Genomic DNA, 20,760 nt, shown 5'->3' on the forward strand with positions numbered 1-20,760 from the left:
TATTTACACTCCACATCTTAAGCTAACAGCGTTTAAGTTCTGGCCCTCAGTAGATATTTGCTGGAAAATAATTGTATGGCTTTGAATGACTTGAATAGCCAGAAAGAACAGAAGTGACCTAGTGATCTAAGCAAACAGATGAGTCACCAAAGAACAAAAATGTAAATGAGCACAGCCTATTCAGGGAAAATATGGTAATAATCTTTTTTAGAACAGAAAGGAGGGTATGTGGTAAATAAATTCAGAAGAATAGGGTTCCACTTGCAGATAACATTTGATAACATATCAAACCAGAATTATTGATACTTTTAGGAGATGAAGATTTTTATATTGACAGTTCTAGTATATTACTCTCCTCAAATGTCCATTTAGTTTTCCTTAATTGTCATGTCAACAAAAAGCTATGGGGATTCAGAGACAAATAACTTGGGAAAAGATATGACAGAATTGTTAAAAGCACTTTGCAAATCAAGACATAGGCTTACCTAATTAATAGTTTGCTAGTCAAGTAAATCGTTCAGCTGGTCCGATTAAGAAAAAAATGCATTGTTCCTACTATTTAATTTTTTTCAAACTTCCTAAGCAATCTGGCCACTTTCTTGCCTTGTTTTCAACCCTGTTTTTTCCTGAATATAGTCGGCCATAGTTCGAGTAGGCCTGGGCTGACGGTATGATTGTTCTGGGCTACCACAAAGCCCACAGGAGGGAAACATTAGAAACTAGGAAAGGCCAATTAAGTGAAGGGTATAGGCTTGTCACTAAGTCAAGGATATAGGCCGGGGGTAATTTATTCAGGTGCAGAGGTTGGCTTTGTTAAGGGTGGTCCAAGGTGCACAGAAAATGAAGAACTTAGACTTGGTACCCAAAATAAGAATCTGGGCAACACAGGTGAATGTGCACTGTAGGTAGAGCTCTGATGTATGGCAGAATTCCAGCCAGTCACTGGATACCTGGTGAGTAGACCTGAACAAGGGAACTAGCAAGAGTGGCTCAAGGCATCAGATCTCCAGCCTCAAAGGCTGAGATTGGACTGTTGAGATAAAACCAGAAGAGAAATACAGAATGGGATTGGGGAGTGTTGCAAATCAGCACCTTAAAGATTTGTTAAATTTGCCTTTAACGTACAAATGTGAGGCTTGTTTGAAATTAAAGTCTCACAGTTGTGCGGGAAGGGGTGACCTCTGCAACCTAAGAGCATATATATAATATCTAGGCTGTAGCTTCATGAAAGCAGGAGAACCATGTCTACATTAGTATCATTTGTGTTTCCAGAAATAAATAGAATGCCTACCCCGTAAGCCATTATGAGAATTTTTGAATGCCTAAATGAAGGAATAAAACAATGAATAAATAATGGTCCTGACCTTTGAGGCTAAGACAGTTGACATTATTCCAAATTCCACCAGATGATGGGGCTCATTCTAGCCTAGTTCTTGATCCAAGCAATGAAGATGGCAGGAAAGTTTTCACACACTCAGCAAAACCTAAGTTCCAAACAGACAGTAAATACTTGTTATTTCTTGCTTTAGGTGGCTTTGGTAACTGAGACTATTTGTGTCAATGTGACTTAAAGTTTTGGTTGGGAAAGATAAGACTGTAAAACAACAAATTACTTCACTGTTTGCTTCAGAAAATTCCTAAAGATCAATCTATTGAAGACAAGAATCTTCTCACCTGAGCATCCATCACTTCTCAAGTCACAGTTTACTTACTTCAACACCATCCCACATTGTGTCCCAATCCTAAACTACTATCTCATGAATTTTGCTCAGTCCTAATCATTTGCCCACCTTGAAAGATCCACCTTAAAAGGCTTGAGGTCAGACTCTTCTGAACCCATTCCCCCCTTTTGAATTACTCTTAAGGCTCACTCATTCTGCAGTGAGTTCATATTAGTTTATCTTTGCATCTTAAACTATGTTGTCTATTGATGGTTTGATAAATTCAACACCTTTCTTAAACCTGCATTTCAACCCTTTTTTCTTGGCTGAATTGCTAGTTCTGGTTCCTTGCAATCAAGTTTGTTAGGTCATTGTTCATAATAAGAGAGGAGATATTGGTGTCAGTATAAATTACCTTAAACTCAAATTGTATAGCACAAACTACTGAAACTGCTGTGATTATGTGTAAAGTCATCCAGGAGGCCTCTCAAACAAGGATTACACGGTAATATAAAGGGCTAAAAGGTAAATGTGGATTTTAATGTGGGAAAGATCAAATTCTAAATGATGTACTACATGCATATTAAATAGAGAGAAACCAAGCAACTAAACTATTATTAGTTATCATGAATAATTCACCAACTAAAGCATCATCAATAGTAGCAAGAACTAAATATGTGATTTTAATTAATGATTAACAAACCAGAACCATTTTGCCTTACAGAACATGATAAATGACAAGGATAAAAACCCTAATATTTTAATCATTTAAACACTATTATTAAAAATCAGGTTCTTAAAGAGCTTTTGGGAGCTTCTTATTCAACTCATTATTTGCAAAATAAATTCTAGCACTTTCTTAAATTCTACGACTCAAGTACTATTTCTGTAACATCATGTATTTCATAGCATCCATCTTTAATTCAAAAAGGTATGAAAAATAATGCAGTAGTTCCTATAATATTAAATAAGTTGCAAGTTTAAAGTTTGTTACATAATTTTTAAAAATGAGAGGAGTGCTAAACTAGTTTATGCCCTCTACCCAACATATGATTTTCTAAAGTTGGGAATTAGTCGAATTCTAAGTCATTTTTGACCTATGAGAACTGAAATCATCTACAGCCAGAGACATAGTCTCTAGAGCAACATGACTTTATGAGCCCAGGAAACGGCTGCCTAGGAATTGAGATTGCGGTAGCATTATTTCAGGAACTTTCTGAAAACCTCTTTGTTCGAAAATAGAATACTGAGCTGGTTGTCATCAGGGTAAAAGCTTCTCAGAACAAGAGCTCACTCAACTAGACTCACCTAAAAGCTGTCAACTTTTTAATCACCTACTATACACACCTTGCCTGGCTGTGTCCACCAAACCTAACTGATGTTGTGGAAGCCTGCTCAGCACCTCTCCATTGAAAGAACCGCCTTAAACTGGATGCCGAAACCATATAAATACTCTGCTGGTGTGCTCTCCCTTCTCAGGCACCACTAAGTGCGGTAGCCTTCCTTGCTAAAGTTGGCCATAAATTTGTTCTCATTCACAGATCATACTGGTAGTTCTTTGGTGAGTCAACGCCTGGTACCTGACAAATGATAAAATTCAGAATCTATCAAAATGGGAGAGTGTCAGGAAGTTAGTTTTAATATTATACAATATACTAAATACATATAATATAAAATATATGATATTATATATGTTCAAAACACACACACATATACATCTAATCTCATATATTAAACTCAAAGTGAATTTTTTTGATATATAGTTTTTTCCAAAAAGTAATATTTTTAAAATAAATTTCATATGAAACCCAGAAAGACACTTTCTGGAACATTTATATAAAGGAGGGTATTAAAATGTATTCGCTTTTGTGTTTCCCGTCTTTATCATCGTTCAAAAGCACAAATGAGAATACATAAGATTTGGTTGGGAATGAGATAGTTGCTGTTACTGAAATTAAGTTGCACGTTCACAACAATTAGAGATTAAAATGTTTTTGTTTTTGTTTTTTTGAGGAATATTGTTAAGACTGCCTTCCGTGAAGCACCAGTTCTGGGAGATGTTAAAACATGCATGTGAAGTTTTTTCTTGTAGTTAAATATGGTTAGGAAAGTCTACATAGTCTAACCCCTTTTGAGGGTCACAATGCTCAAGGGAAGATGAGGGAAGATGCTCATTAGCATCTTCCAGGTGTACAAAGTCTCTTAGTTAATTCCCAGGGTCTCCTAAAATAATTTAACTGTATAACCCTGTATCAGAGGAACAGCCGTTAGCCTTCTACAAATGCAATCCAAGGTAGTAATCACTAGATATTGCTCTTTCAGAAACTCTGACACAGTGCTCAGTGTCTTTTTAAAATATGAGTCATGTAGTTTTTAGCATTGAACATTCTGTACAATTCTCTACCCAAGTGCTGTGTGCCCACATTCCAGACACAGAATCACTATCCATCCTCTGCTTGAAAAGTCCACTGAATGTACAACTCATCATCCCAACGACATCTTCCTCAGGTTCAGGTAATATGTGCCATGAATATTCTTATTCATGACCAAAATATACCTCCATGAAAATTCTTATTACGGATGTTCCTTTTTTTATTCCAGAGTCACACAAATCAACTTAAATCTGTATGTTTTTCAGTGGTTTGATGATATCAATCATGTCCCATATACACTTCTTTTCTGTACTAAACTGACTCACTCCAGTTATGCATTTCTTAGACATGGTTTGGAGTTCCCTTTCTTCTGTAAATGAGGTCTAGATTTTAATTTCCTCTTCTGAATGCGTTGTCAAAAATTGAGTACAGTTTTCTAGGCACAGGCTTATACATGTAGGGTAGATTGGTAACATCAATTCCCTGTACTGGGTACTGCATTTCTATTAGGATCAGGAAAACAATTTATTTGATAGCCTTTTATACAAAATTCAAAAAAATCTCAAATATTTTTCTTACTTAATGTTATTTAGTAATGACTTCCCCATTAATTATATGGTTTTTGCCACTGTTTTTTGCCTCCTGTGTGTAAGGGATTCCTAGCTGCTTCCCAACATTGAATCTCCCTGTTCTCTTGAGTTACTGAACCTAATCTCTAGCCAGGCACACTGCCACAAAGCTACAACTTTATATTTTTCAATCTGCCCTGTAGGTAGGTGTAACTATGACTAAGTAAATGCAAATAAGATATTAAGTTCCATGAGGGAATCTTAAGATGTCTTCTTGAAGACAAGAATATGCCTTCCCTCACCCCCTCATTTCTGCGGCAGGAATGCAGTGTAGCCATTTTGGAGCAACCGCCACAAAGGCAGTGACAACCCACAAAAAGTGAACTACAAGAGCAATAAGTTAATAATAATACATGTCCCTTTCTTTGTGCTTCCTCTCTGCCATAATACCACAGAGAAGCCATAAATCAGAAAAGGAGAAAGGGGTAGTAACACAAAAGAAGACATAGACTACACTTTTCATTCTAAGGTGAGGGAAGGGAAGAAAATTCAAGTCCCCATGTGCTACTGGCCTACCTAGTAAAAGGGAGGGGGAAATGTGGAACAGAATATGAGCTTGATGGTATGAATTGAACAGATTTTTAGTAACTGATAGTGCAGAAAATTTTAGCATTCTACCCTAGATATTATTAAGGAATCTGCCGCTTCTAGAAAATGGAGATTCATCACAGCAGATTTGGGTAAATATGTTGTACAAAAATAAGCTGTTTCTTATTAAATTCAGACTCTTCAAGAAACTAGATGCATTTGTGTACCATAGCCCAGAATTACAGTACTAACATCTATTTGGAAGTCAATAATTATCTAAATAAATGTTAACTAAAACATGTAACAAATTGGAAAGGCAAGCAACAGCACAGTTAAAATTTATCATAGGTATTAATCATCGATCTGTAATGTAAGACTATTACATGAGTAGGTGAACACTGAGTTGCTCCTTCTCTTATGAGTCTAATTAAAACCTAATATCCTAATTCATGATGAACTTAAAATTTTTTATTATCTTCTACTTGGTAAAGACTCATACAGAACTCTTATACCATATTCAAAATTTGGGACAATAATTTTTTGAAATACATAATTTTTGAAGTTTTAAAGAAGCAAAATGATGCAGATACCAGTTGCTATGTAACCCTCCCAGTGGGGTCTCTGCATCATTTTATAATTAAAATGTCAATATTTCTGCAGTGAATAATCCTTGAACTTTCATGCTAAGTGGGATGAGTAAAGACTATACATAACCTCATATCAGTTTATGTTGGATTTTACTGTCAAATATAATTTCATTAAGAAAAATGGTTTTCAGTGCATTTTGGATTTAAGAATAGTAGATGATCAATTGTGAACTGGTAGCACAGGCTGACTTTATTTAATCAAGAAGAGAGTAGACTCTTCTGTTAAAGGGGCTTATTTAACAGTTCATATAAATAAAAGGGCGGGGTCTGGCGAATTCTGGGGAGACTGGATCTTTTCTTGTCTAAGCTGAAAAGACGGCTCCTCTGAGTATACCAACCACGGATTCGCCAACAGTAGCTCAGACTAGGGGTCTTACCAGGACCTGGCCACTGATCCTACTATCTCTTAATCTCTTTCCTATGAGAGACAGCCAAGGAAGCTTTCTCTGGATAGCCGGGTAACATAGAGAATAACATTTCTTCCAATTGGCTTGTCAAGTATCTCAAAGGTGAAAGACATTCAGGAGCTGAAACTCCAGTCAAAATTAATACTCTAATTATGTGAAAAACACATCTATAAACCAATTTCAGATTTATATTCAAACATAACATTGGTACTTGTAATCCAACGGCTATATCATTATTATAAGATGATCTAATCGACTTTAAAGTCTAAAGGCTCTCAGTAATTTAAGGGATATTCTGGTGACCAAAGAAAGTCTTATTACTAAGTCATTTTTGTTTTGAAAAGCCTAGACATCAATAAGGGTATGGTCATCAAAGATCTTTCCAAGATCTTTCTTCTCCTCCTTCTTATGATGGTAAAAATAATAACAGTAATTAAGACACTACAAGCAATAATAAGAGAGTTTTCATTACATGTTAGCAAAAGTGATGTATGTCACTTTGAGGCAAAAGCTTAAGGAGTCAGCATTTCATTATTTGGTTTCTCAAAGATTATGGGATCATAAGATGTCTACGTCTTCTGTCTGCATCCCAGAGTGACCTTGAAAAGCAGAGCACTTTGCTGACACATGATTGATATATAGCATGAGTGAGAAACTTCACTCTCAGAAGTCACTGAGATTTTTTAGTGTGTTCCTCACTACAGCCTATTCTACAGACATAGACATCTGAATCAGGAATACGGCATGTCGAAACAAAAATTCTGAAATATGTGTCATTAATTCTGGTTTACACAATGGAGTCTGGAACCATGTTAATCCATGTAATACATTGTGAAATAATGATAAAAAATACTACAAATGATAAATCAGGTTGTAGATAATTGACCTATTGAGTTTCTCACTTTTGAAAAGAAGTGAGAAAACTGAATGTTAGTAGCATGAGTTGATTACTTACTGGTAACATTTGAAAAGTTACTCCACGATTCTAAGTACAGAAAAGTACCAACCAGTTTGCAAGCAAGAATGAAAGGGAATAGACAGATTTAAGAAATTTGACAACTCTCAGAATGAAAGATTTGATCAATTCTCAATATGAACATAAAAAAAAATAAGTGAGAAGATCCTTAAATGACAAGAACTACTTAAAACTCAGCTTCTTATGAAGGATTATCATTAAGCCTCTTCTTAAAAACCACCGAATAAATTAAGGTAGCACCCGATAAATCCTATCAGTTGACTGAAATTGCTCAGTAAGAAGAGACCAAGGGTGAGTCTTTACGAAGGACTGTTGAAAAGTTTAATCAAGAGGCTAGAGAGGAAATCATGTCTTGAAGCAGGTTGGAATTCTTAGTAATAATTTTCAGTTAGTCTACTGGCAAAGGATAAGTCTGGAAACAGTTAAATATGAAGCCAATTAAATTTTGAGAGTTGTGCTACCAGAATATCCACCAACTTGAGGGAAAAAAAAAAGAGCAACTTGAGGGAATATCCACCAACTTGAGGGGAAAAAAAAAAAGAGCAACTTGTAATCTTTGAGACTTAAAACAATCCTTTTGATGCCAAGCTCCTATGGATAGGAGAGCAGCTCACTCCTTTTTTGTATACAAAAGTGGCCACAGGTATTTTGAAACTTTCCTTATTAGGAAGTAGAGTCCATTTTCCTACCACTTGACTCAGCTAGCTATTTGACATGCTTTCACCAACAGAATTTACTGTAAGTGAAGTTGTTTGACTTCCAAATAAGGGCAACAGCTTTTGCTCTTGCCTCCATGCAGTTCTGAGATTACTATGTAAAGATGTCCAGTTTTTATTTTAAGCTATTAAGTCTTGGAGTAGTTTGTTATATAGAAATAGATAAATAGTACAAAAATTGGTACCTGGCATTAGGACTGGTCAGGAGAAGAGTCTGGAAAAGTAATGGGGAAACTTCTATGAGAAACTATATAGGTCACAAAAGGTGACCTATTTTGCTTAATAACAAAAATATTGGCAAAAATGTTGCCTAAGGTAACTTGGAATTTAGAATATGTATCTTTAAAATATTGTACATTTAGTCAGTAAACTCTCTAGGTAGCATCTTGAAATTGTTAATTGTGTGTCTGAGGTCCTGGACCATGCTGTATTAGTTTGACCTCTGGGGTCTAGAGATTAAGCAGCTAAGGCAGTCATGCACTACACGCTAACAGGATGGACTCTCAATAAAAAATCTTGACACCAAGACTGGGTGAGCTCCTCTGGCTGGCAGTCTTTTGTACCTGCTAACACTTACTATTGCTGGTAGAATTAAGCTCACCCCTATGCTGTTCCACTAGGAGGTGACACCTGGAACCTTATACATGGTTTCTCCAGGACATCACCTTAGGCATCTCTTCTCTTTGTTGATTCTAAAATGTATCCTTTTACTAAAATAAGCTGTGACCATGAGTATAACAGCTTTTCTGAATTCTGTGATTGCTTCTAGCAAATTATGTTTTCTGAGGGTGCTCTTAGGGATTTCCTGACACAGTAAGAAAAACAGCAATATCTTAATATAGTCAATACTACTGTAATCACTAAATATGTTTATAAAAATTATAAATGATGACACTAAAAGCAATGGCAACAAAAACAAAAACAAGTGAGACTACATCAAACTCAAAAGCTCTGCGCAGCAAAGGAAACCTTCAACAAAATGAAAAGGGAAGGTTCCAAACAGGAGAAAATATTTTCAAACCATATATCTGGTAAGGGGTTAATATCTAAAACATAAAAATAACTTACATAACTCAATAGCGAAAAAACTCCGACTAAAAAATGGGCAGAGGACCCAAAGAGACATTTTTCCAAAGAAGGCACAGATGGCCAATGGGTACATGAAAAGGTGTTTAACATCACCAATCATTAGGTAAATGCAAATCAAAACTACAAAGAGACACCACACCTGTTAGAAGGGCTATTATCACAAAAACAAGAGATAAGTGTCGGGGAGGATGTGGAGAAAAGACAACCCTATTGAACTATTGATAGAAGTGGAAATTGATGGAGCCACTATGGAGAACAGTATGGAGATTCCTTAAAAAATTAAAAATGAACTGCCATGTGATCCAGCAATCCCACTCCCAGATATTCATCCAAATGAAACAAAAACACTAATTCAAAGGATTATCTGCACCCCCATCATAACTGCAGCATTAATTACAATAGCCAAAACATGGAAGCAACCTAAGTATCCATCCATGTATGTGTGGATAAAGAAAACGTGGTATCTATATATGTATGATGGAATATTATTCAACCATAAAAAGGAAGGAAATCCTGCCATTTGTGATAACATGGATGGGCATTGAGCTAACTGAAATAAGCAGACAGAGAAATAACATGGGCATTGAGCTAACTGAAATAAGCAGACAGAGAAAATACCATATGATCTCACTTATATGTTGAAACTAGGGAAAAAATGAAATCATATGTCTAGACAACAGATTGGTAGTTGCTAGAGGTTAGTAGGTGGGCAAAATGGGTGAAGGTGGTCAAATGGTGAAAACTTTCAGTTATAAAATAAATAAGTCCTGGGGATGTAATATATAGCATGGTGACTATAGTTAACAATACTGTATTTTACATTTGAAAGTTGTTAAGACAGTAGATCTTAAAAGTTCTCATCACAAGAAAAAAACAGAAACTTATAACTATGGATGACGATGGATGTTAACTAGAGTTATTATGGTGATCATTTTGATATATATATAAAACATAGAATCATTACGGTGTACAACTGAAACTAATATAATGTTATATATATATATGTCAATTATACCTCAATTTTTTAAAAAAAACAAAAAAATAAATAAAATAAAACACAACTTTGTAAAAAAAAAATTACTGACCACAGCAAATCTTGAAGAACATATAGCACACCTGGAACTCTCATATATTGTGGGTGAGCATGTAAACTAATTAAACCAACTTGGAAAACTATTTAATGATTTCTTGTAAAGGTAAACATACATCTATCCTCTGACCCAGCAATTCTATTCCTAGATATTCACCCAAAAGCAATAATGTAAATTCACAGCAAACGTCCATCAATAAGACAATATATAAACAAATTGTGATATACTCATAAAAATAGAAAATAAGTGAAAACATGTTGAACTATTTATGCAGTCAACAAAAATATGATATGGAGAAAAAGAAGCCGGGCACAAAAAAAACACAGAATGTATGATCTAAGTTTAAGAAGTTCAAGAACATGCAGAATAATCTATGATGATAGAAATCAGAGCAGACATTTTTATGTGCTGTGGGAATGTAATGGAAAAAGACATGAGGGAACTTTCTGGAGTAGGGAAATGGTTAAGGTGTTTGTTACATGTTTGTTACATAAATTTCTGTCCAAACTCATGAAATTGTATAATTATGATCAATAATTTTCATTACATATAAATTTTGCTTCATTTGAAAAATCGGTATTATCTGAATTATCTCTGCAGTAGAACTAGGGTACCCTTTTAGTTGTTTCTCCAATATTTTCTTTCCCCTTTCCTTCTTCTAAAGGAAGCTTGATTTGGTTTTCCTTGCAGCCCTTTTCTTGTCAAAGGCTCACTGCAGTGCCATCTCAATGAATAGGGGACACTGTTCTAAGTCAATCACAATATTATTTCTTCCTTTCCAGCAAGTGGGTATGCATGTGTAGGTTACGTAATGCTGGCAGATAGGATGCTAAGTCAATTGGCAATTTCCTGGGGAAAAAAATGCTCTTATTCTTAGTAGACATACAGTTTCATCTTTTTCTCTTTTTAATTAATTGTCCTGTTTGTTCTAGCCGGTACATGCTTTGTGGCCATTAGTAATGAAAGCCTGAAGACAAGGTAACGTCAAGAAAGACAAAGTAGAAAGATGGGAAAACCTGGGCCTCTCTAATGCCATTTGTTCAATAACTGAGCCTACCCTGAGGGTACTCTATCTCTAGATAACTTTTTGGGTGGATATAAAAGTTCCATATTATTAAAGCTACTTTAACTCGTGTCCTTTTTAACTTGAAGCCACAAGTTCCCTTACTGTTATATCTACCTAGGAATTTTCCTTTTCAGTTTAAACAGAAATGAAATTAAATTATTTTTTGATCCTTAAATGGTAAATGGTTTGCCACAGAAGATAATGAAGAGCAAAATTATATCAGCATCAATTTATCAAATAAAAAAAGCATAGGCTAATCAGGTAGTCAATGTTATGATTCAATTGCCTTGACCATCAAAAACCTGCCATTTTGCCAATGGCAAAACATATAATTTCTCTGTTCCTGTATGTTCCAGTATGACAATTAATGATAATACATTGTAGTATATTCATCACTGATTTAAAATATTAAAGAAGAAAATCTCCAAAGTGCCACAATCCCCTTAAAGATACACACTGTAACATCTTTATAGATTTCCCTGTGATATTAGTACATTTACTTGGAATAAGCTAATGTGTATTCTAATGTATTAGTCATTAAGTTCATTTCCAAAATTTTTTCCAACAGTAATGATTAACAAATAAATGATTATTATTTGACACTACCTTTAACTTTGACTTTGCAAAACTGTCATATCACAAAATATGTACCTGAAGTCTAAGAAGATATTAAAAGAAATTTTATCACAGTGCTTCTTAATGATATACTAATTTAATCAGTTGTATGAAGTTAGCTTTCTACAAAGAACTCTCAATTGTTCTGAGACCAAACTATTCTGTCTTTAGAAGAGAACTGATTGGGAAGTTACAAAATAAGCACAGTAGAGTTTAGACAATGAATACAGAGTAGGCAGTTTCACTTTGATTTCTTCCAATTTCACTTTTTAGTTCTCACGCAAAAGTACCTGAAGTGCTAACAGAATATTTAAAAGATAAAGAGAACCATTTTCACTTGTTTAAGATCTTCATATGATTTACATTAATTTTGCATTTTATAAAATCTTAAGATATATATTTAAGAATTACACTTTCTGCAATGCTTTCTTAAACATCCAAAAAGTACCTTCACGGATCATAAGAAGTTTTATTTAGTAGAAATAAAAGAAAGTAGAATATTTGAACAGAATGTATTTTATTTAGCCTTGACATATTTTCCAGTAAGTTAAAGGCACTAAATCTAAAATCACTAACATATGATTATTAGGGTTGAGCAAATTAACTCAACCAACTGACCCTTCTGAAAATACATTCCTTATTGAGGTCCATAAATGTTCAATTGATTTTCCTTTCATTACCTTTCCTTTCATTCTCATACACCCTTGAACTTGCATGTTCAGAGCAATTCTCACAAAACAACAACAAAAACAACAAAAACCCAAGAGATTGCTTTGTAGCTTTGTGAAACTTCATAATTCTCTTTTTCCAAGATGTTTTTTCTTTTGATATGAATCCCACTGATCAATGTGGTTTAGTGTTGGTGTCCTGAAAATTGAACTTTCCTGTATTTATATATCACTAAGATTTCCCATAGAATGTTCTTCTACAATAAAACTTTCTTAAAATACTGATAATTTTTCTATGAGTAGACCAGGAGAGAGACAGAGAAAGAGAAGGAGGGAGGGAAAAGAGAAAGAAGAACTGAACATAGAAAATAGTACAAATCCATTTTTGGATAGAGAAAGAAGAACTGAACATAGAAAATAGTACAAATCAGCAGTGAATTAATGTAACCTACAGCCTGTATCTGAATCCACTTCATATTTAACATGAGGTCGCTACAGTATATTGAATAGGTCACTGCTTTTGGGATTTCATATATCAAGAGACAATCTTCTGACAGTATATATAAAACCCAAACATTTACATTCTAACATCAGCAGTGCTGCTTTATTCTGTATATGGCATGTGATGAACACTGTGAATCAGTGAAGGCACAAATCACAACTATAATATTATAATTGCACAGAAGAAACCAACCAACATGTTGAAAAGATTTGTATTTCCAATCTGACGAATTTCAGAGTACATCATATATAACTTACAGATCTGCTTTATATGTAGAATGTACCCTAAGTCTTGATAGCACTCTTTGTGATGAATATTATAAAGGAATAAAGGACCTGGCGTACAAGACTGAATCAAAACATTCCAGAAATGAAAAAGTAGCTTCAAACAGAGTATTGTCCATAACATTCAGTAAGGATGCCTGCGTTTCAGCAGAATAAGGGAACTCCTTTATCTAAATAATCAACATATCAGTTTATTTATAACTTTCTCAGATCAAAGCAAGCTTCCAAATTTAAGGAAGATGTGTAGACTCCTCTAGAGGCAGGATCAAATTTGCAAAAAATTGAAACACCTTGGGGTTATGGAAGATATCCTTTTACAGTTTCATGTAATTTGTGTTTAGGTCAAAGCCTGGTGTTTCAGAAATGTTTCTAACACAGTGGTTGATGAAAAATAAGTCCTGCTTAATATCTAACTATAGTTCTCTTACATTCACCTGATATAATTTGAACTATGTTCACCACATAACAGGAAGACTGAGGTGCTTAAAAGTAAATATTATATAAGAATTTCTAGTAGCAGTTAATTTTAAAACACTTTATACTCTCAAAGCACATGCATATGGATAATTAAAGTGTAAAAGCGTAAAAGCACACACCTGAAATGCATTATAGAAATGATTTCATTATAGAAATTATTCATTGATTTTTAAAAAGTTACTAGAGAAAAATCTGTAAACCTGTGTTCTGGTCCCTTTGAACGACCTGCCTGCATCTTAGTTTTGGGGCATTTATTTAGTTCTTCCCTGCTTTAGACAAGGCTGTTGTAAGATCTGGACAAATGAATGCTTATGTAAATAATTTGATAATTGCAAAATCTACATAAATGGAAAGTATTATTACTGCCACCAAGAATGAGTTCATTACTCATCTAACCATTAAATTTAGTTTTATACTTTGTGACAATTGTACCATTCTTGCTGTTAAGTAATATAGAAATGCAAGTTTATTAAAAGCAAATGAAAAATTCTGACGTCGAATTCAAGGAAAACCTAACAAGACTTATATCCTTATACAAAGAACAAGAGTTGTACCACCAACTACAGTTCTGTAAACCCAGCAAAACTCTTCTAAGATACTTCAAACTGATGTTTTTTTATATCATTTAAATAAAAGAATCACTAAATCACAAGTTACTCAGGCACTTCTGTAAAAAATTTAAAACAATATTTCATCTATGTGCATTACTTTCTCTAATTTATATTTCACATTTTATTGCTTTTATAGTCTGATTACAAAAAAGAGTATTTCTTATTAAAATAAATCAGACAAATCAGAAGTAGGTAAAATAGAAAGTATCCTTGCAATTTTAACCCCAAAGACAAAGACTTTGGTTTCATATTTTCCCACTTTTTTCTTTGCATATATATAAACTAACATAGAGTATGTTACTGATAATAATCTTTGCTTGTTCACGAAACTTTTTCTCAAATTCAGATTATATTGGTAAATTATTTTTTAACTTTACTATATATTTGTATAACCTTTCCATTTCTGTATATAAAAGGTTATGACATTCTTTAAGAAGTGCGCAATAGTCCATTGATTGAATATACATTTGCCCACTGGATTTTTGTGTTATTTCCAGTTATGTGCCACTAAATGCAATGCTACACTCCTTATTCTTGTACATATAATTCTGAGCATTTTTTGAATGTTTTCTAGGTTAATTACTAAGGATCATTACTAAACATCATATATCTTTATATTTAGAAAAGTAAATAATCATCATGGCTGTATTATTCCAAATAATTAGTAAGTTTTAGAGAGGTCAGGGAACAAAAAAATTATGGTTGAGCTCCCTTTAAAGCACTTGCACTGTTGACAGTCAGTTGCTGAGGAATCAGGCAACTCAATCTTTAGGTATCAGTGTAGGTTACAGTGACTTTTTTTTTTTTTTTTAATTTGGAGGAAACCAAGTTATTCTAATCTACAGTATTTCCAGCTCATAATCACAGAGAAAGTAATACTGATTCAGCCTGAGATCAAAATGTTTGCAAATTTTTTTCATTTGTTATAATACTTGCATAACTACCAGCTGGACACCTAAAACTGTTAAACCTACTTTATGGGTGAGTGATCTAAATCTTGGTATAAAAATACAGATTTCACATTTTGCCAACACAACTCATAATAATTCCCCCAGAGAGATGCAGGGTGGTTCTTACTTAAACACTGGACCAAACAGAGAAGGCCTCAGTCAAGAAACTCTGAACTTGATGCACATTTAAAAACTGTTTATGGTTGTGCTTTCCCCCCCTTACCCCCAGCTTTATGGAGGTATAATTGACAAACTAGAATTGTGTGCGTATCTATAATATATAGAGTGTGATGATTCGAGATATATATACACACACACACACACACACACACACACACACACACTGTGAAATGATTACCACTATTAAGCTGACACATTCATCACCTCACAGTTCCCACTTTTGGGGGTAGGGGTGGTGGTGAGAAAACTCAAGACCTGCTCTCTGAGCAAAGACCACACTATTACGGCATCTATAAAAATTATTCTTCCAAAAATGTAAATTAGAAATGTTTCCAAAGCTTTGAAAATTGGAGACTGATGCACTCAGAAGTCACATTTCTTATGCAGTAAGACTGTGAAAGACTAGTCTTAAGGCTGTAATTGTAAACATTTGCAATTTATATCTGGCCTTTCCTATTTGCCTGTTGTCAGGAAAGGAATTTCAGTCTGTGAGTAGTATATATTAAATAATCAGTGACATTCATTAAGACTACCAACCAGCGCTTCCCTGGTAGCGCAGTGGTTGAGAATCTGCCTGCTAATGCAGGGGACACGGGTTCGAGCCCTGGTCTGGGAAGATCCGACATGCTGCAGAGCAACTAGGCCCGTGAGCCACAACTACTGAGCCTGCGCGTCTGGAGGCTGTGCTCCGCAACAAGAGAGGCCACGACAGTGAGAGGCCCGCGCACCGCGATGAAGAGTGGCCCCCGCTTGCCGCAACTAGAGAAAGCCCTCGCACAGAAACGAAGACCCAACACAGCCAAAAATAAATAAATAAAAATAATAAATTAAAAAAAAAAAAAGACTACCAACCAATATTTCTGGTTCTTCTTTTGAACACACAGTCAGACTGCATTCCCTGTTCCCTGTACAATCAGGTGAGGCCATGTGACTTGAATTGCTAATAAAATGGAAACAGAAGTATTACACAGTATTTCTTGAAGAAAGAATTTAAAAGTCTGTTTGTGATTTATTTTGCATCTCCCTTTTCCACCTCCTGCAAAAACAGTGCTTTTGTAATGAATGATGACAGCTCCATCATCTGGAATCCTGTTTTGATGACATCATAGGACAGAAATCCTTCCCCACCAACCGCTGGCAGATGCTGCTTGAGCAAGGATGTGTGCAAGGTGAGATTTTGATGTTGCTTATTACTGAAACATAACTAAGTCTGCTCTGTCTGTCTGTTTCTCTCCCTCTCTCTCTCTCTCTCTCTCTCTCTCTATATATATATATATAAAACCTTGAAGTAAAAATAACTATCCATTTGCTATTTCGGAGAGTTGTTGGTTATCATAAATGGGGTTAGGGAGAACTTACTCTTTGTGGTAAAAAAAAAAAAAAGTCTTTTAAGTAATGAATTTTATTGTCTTTATAGCCCAATCCATCTAAAAAACAATAAAGTAACTGGATATTATTAGCATTTAATAAGCATGTAGAAGATCTATGATTGAAATAAATTACCAATCGGTTTTGTAGTTTAGCCACCCTAACCTGACATATAGGCAACTCAGCCATAAACAAAACCCAACACGATTAAGTCATCCTCCAACTCCTTAATCACAAGTCCAGAAATTTTGTAACCCATGAAGGTAGGAAGCATACTGGTCTTATTAACACATACATCTACTGAGCCTTGCACAGTGCCTGTAACATAGTAAATGCTAATTAACTCCTGCTCCTGCTTATGCTGGTGACGATTCCTCTAATTTTCATTATGGTCATGAGTAAAAGAGTAGACTTTTTCCGGAAGATCAATAATTTCAATATTTTCTCACAATTAACTTTACCATGTTTGTTGAGGCCAAGATGCAGTTTTCGAGATATCAATTAAAATACAGGTTGTTTTTCTAAAAACTCTGATGTGAATGCACAGTGCGACATTTTCTAAAGCTTTTCTTTCATTATCACCCGATAACGCTATTAAAAAAAAAAAAAAAAAAGACTGGTAAAGAACATTTGAAGCAAAAGAAATTACTGTCACAGACTGTCTTACTCTCAGAACATGCCAACCATAAGGAAAGAATGGAGAAAACTAGCACCAACTGTGTGCTTACTGTTAGTCACTTGTTTTGGGAAAGTGGTTAATTTAACGACTGCATGTGCATAGTGTACAATGTACTAGGCTTTATTCTCTGCAAATTTCCTGGTACTATTTTACCTGAGCCTCAACAATCACCTTATGAGATACATATTACTAGCATCCTATTTTAAACAGATACTTAAAAGAGGATCAGTAAATGTTCCAAGCCACGGAGATATTAAGTAATGAGAATTTAAATCAAATGTACCTAACTTATTAGGAATTGTTGCTCGATCTCAAAACCCAAGCTTTTCCACTTTTTCTATGGTGTCACTGAAGGAATCCATCAACTAATCTCTCAAGGCATTCTCTAGGGTGGTGGTGTTCTATGAGGGTAAGCAATTGCTATTCCATGTGTTTACTTCATTTAATTTATTTATTGGAGTAGAATTGTTTTACTATGTTGTGTTAGTTTCTGCTGTACAATGAAGTGAATCAGCTATAGGTTTACCTATAGCCCCTCCCTATTGGACCTCCCTCACCCCACCCCCATCTAGGTCACCACAGAGCATGGAGCTGAGCTCCCTGTGCTATACAGCAGGTTCCCACTAGCTATCTATTTTACACATGGTAGTGTATTTATGTCAAACCTAATCTCCCTATTCGTCCCACCCTCCACTTCCCCCACTGTATCCACATGTCCATTCTCTACGTCTACGTCTTTATTCCTGCCCTACAAATAGGTTCATCTGTACCATTTTTCTAGATTCCACATATATGTGTTAATATACGACACTTGTTTTTCTCTTTCTGACTTACTTCACTCTGTAGGACAGACTCTAGGTCCATCCACATCTCTACAAGTGACCCAATTTTGTTCCTTTTTATGGCTGAGTAATATTCCATATATGACCACATCTTCTTTATCCATTCATCACTTCATTTAATTTTATTTCAACAGTAATTGATGATAGCAATAAAAGGTAATAAAATATGGATCTCTGCCCTAAGGATCTGGTATTTTAGGAATTACATCCATATAACTAGAAACTAGAATTATATTTTGCTTAAGAAATAAAATGACACATTTTGTGTCTAATTTTTTAAAAAGCGGGTACAAGTAACAATATCTGTTGTACCATATTAGAAGCCCTATAAAATAAAACCTAATGTTTTTGTGGTTGAGAATTCACTATTTTCAGGAAAGACGTAAAATGCCTTCTAATATTATCCTTAGTCTACAAAATAATGTTTCTGTCACACCTGATAATCTCCAAAATATTGTAAAAGAGGATACTGAAAATAAGAGATGTTAACTTGCCCTAAGACAAAGTCTCATAGCTGAGATTACAACTATAGGGATTTAATATGCACATGATACAGGGCACCTATAGGACTGGAAAAAGTTAATTTCCTGCCACAATAATTGAGGTCTTTGGTTCAGTGCAATCCATGGGCCTATCAGCAGAAACTGGAAAGCAGCATTGCTATTGCAAGGTATTATGACCCAAATGATTTTAAAATGATTGGATAACTTTTTAAAAGCCATACAGCGTTGATCGTTCAGCTACATCTGTAGTGGATGCCACAGAATCCCAAAGAAAAGAGAAAGGGACTCAATTTTTTGGACTCCATGTCTATAGAATTGTAGAGCCACTGGTTTTTCTACACACAGTATTATGATTAGTACAGTCTCACAAACACAACTTTTCTGATTAAGAAAAATGTTGTCTAAACTAGGTATAATACGGGTTTGAAATGTTAGAGAAGGGCTTGAAATGGTTATTGTTAGTCATCTTGTTCATTTTAGTTCATTTAAAGTATACATTACAATGATTTAAGACAGGGTTAGTTCAGAATAGTGTTGGAAAAAAACTGTTATTTTTCCATGTATTGGTTTGTTTTGTGTCTTAACTAAGGTCCCATACATTTATACAAAAATCTAAAATAATGTAAAGTAAGTTACTCATTTTATGGGTATATAGAAAAACTGAATCAAAATAGTGCCAAGGTCCATATTTAATAAGACAACGAAAAAGAATATAAACAAGCATTTTCATTTAAATATCGAATACAAACGGGGTGGGTAGGAGAGGGAAGGAATGGGAGTTTGGGATTAGCAGAGACAAACTATTATACATAGGTTGGATAAACAACAAGGTCCTGCTGTATAGCACAGGGAACTATATTCAATATTCTGTGACAAATCATAATAAAAAGAATATGTATATATATGCATAACTGAGTCACTCTGCTGTACAGAAGAAATTAACACAACATTGTAAATCAACTATACTTCAATAAAATTAAAAATAAATAAATAAATATAGAATGCATAAAATCACCTTATATAAAAGGATCTAAATTGTTTTTGGAATAAATTCTCATTTGCATTGATTACGATTCTTTTCACATACATTATCTCATTTATTTCCTAGAACAGTGCTAATTCTTGTTTTTAATTAATTTTTATTGGAGTACAGTTTATTTTTCAATGTTGTGTTAGTTTCTGCTGTATAGCAAAGTGAATCAGTTATACATATACAACAATTTTTAATTTAAATACTTCTTTAAAGAGCAAATCATAATTGACTCAAGATTCAGGAATACTATTTTTGTTCTCATCCAGGAATCAACATAAGCCATTTCCTCTCCATAAATCTGTGAACCTCTTACAGAAAAACACTCTAAAGAAAAGCTTGACCTTCTAACCAGGCAAGGTGTCCTTGAATCAGTCACATGCATCCTGCTCAGCTTCACCAATTATGCCACCACACAGTTTACTGCTAAGGTGAAGCTACGGAGGACGGCCAGACTTCTAATGCATTTAGTGCTTTTTGTACACAACTGTTAGTCTTAAATTTTGAATCTCTGAAATATGAATTTAGAATGTATTAGTTAATTTTAATAGAGTAGTGAGATTTCAGCATGATGTTATTTTCTTCTTAAATAACACTGGTTTTATCATGCAGCAAACTTCTTTTTAGAAAGAACAAAGGCACCCAGGGTGTTCACTGTACATTTATTTTATGTGAGTACCATGTGGAGAGCACCCTGTATAGGGGTGGGGAGCAAGAATAATGAGAAATGGTTAGTTTTAGGTATATTTTAAGTATAAGTGGTACCAGCAAGACTGGCTAATGGACTGGATAGAGGATGTGAGAAAATAAGAATCCAGAATGCATTATGCTTCAATATGCATTAACTCACTCTTTCCCTCATGATAATT

The sequence above is a fragment of the Eschrichtius robustus genome, chromosome 3 (genome assembly GCF_028021215.1).
Source record: "Eschrichtius robustus isolate mEscRob2 chromosome 3, mEscRob2.pri, whole genome shotgun sequence".
In the NCBI taxonomy this organism is placed as follows: domain Eukaryota; kingdom Metazoa; phylum Chordata; class Mammalia; order Artiodactyla; family Eschrichtiidae; genus Eschrichtius; species Eschrichtius robustus.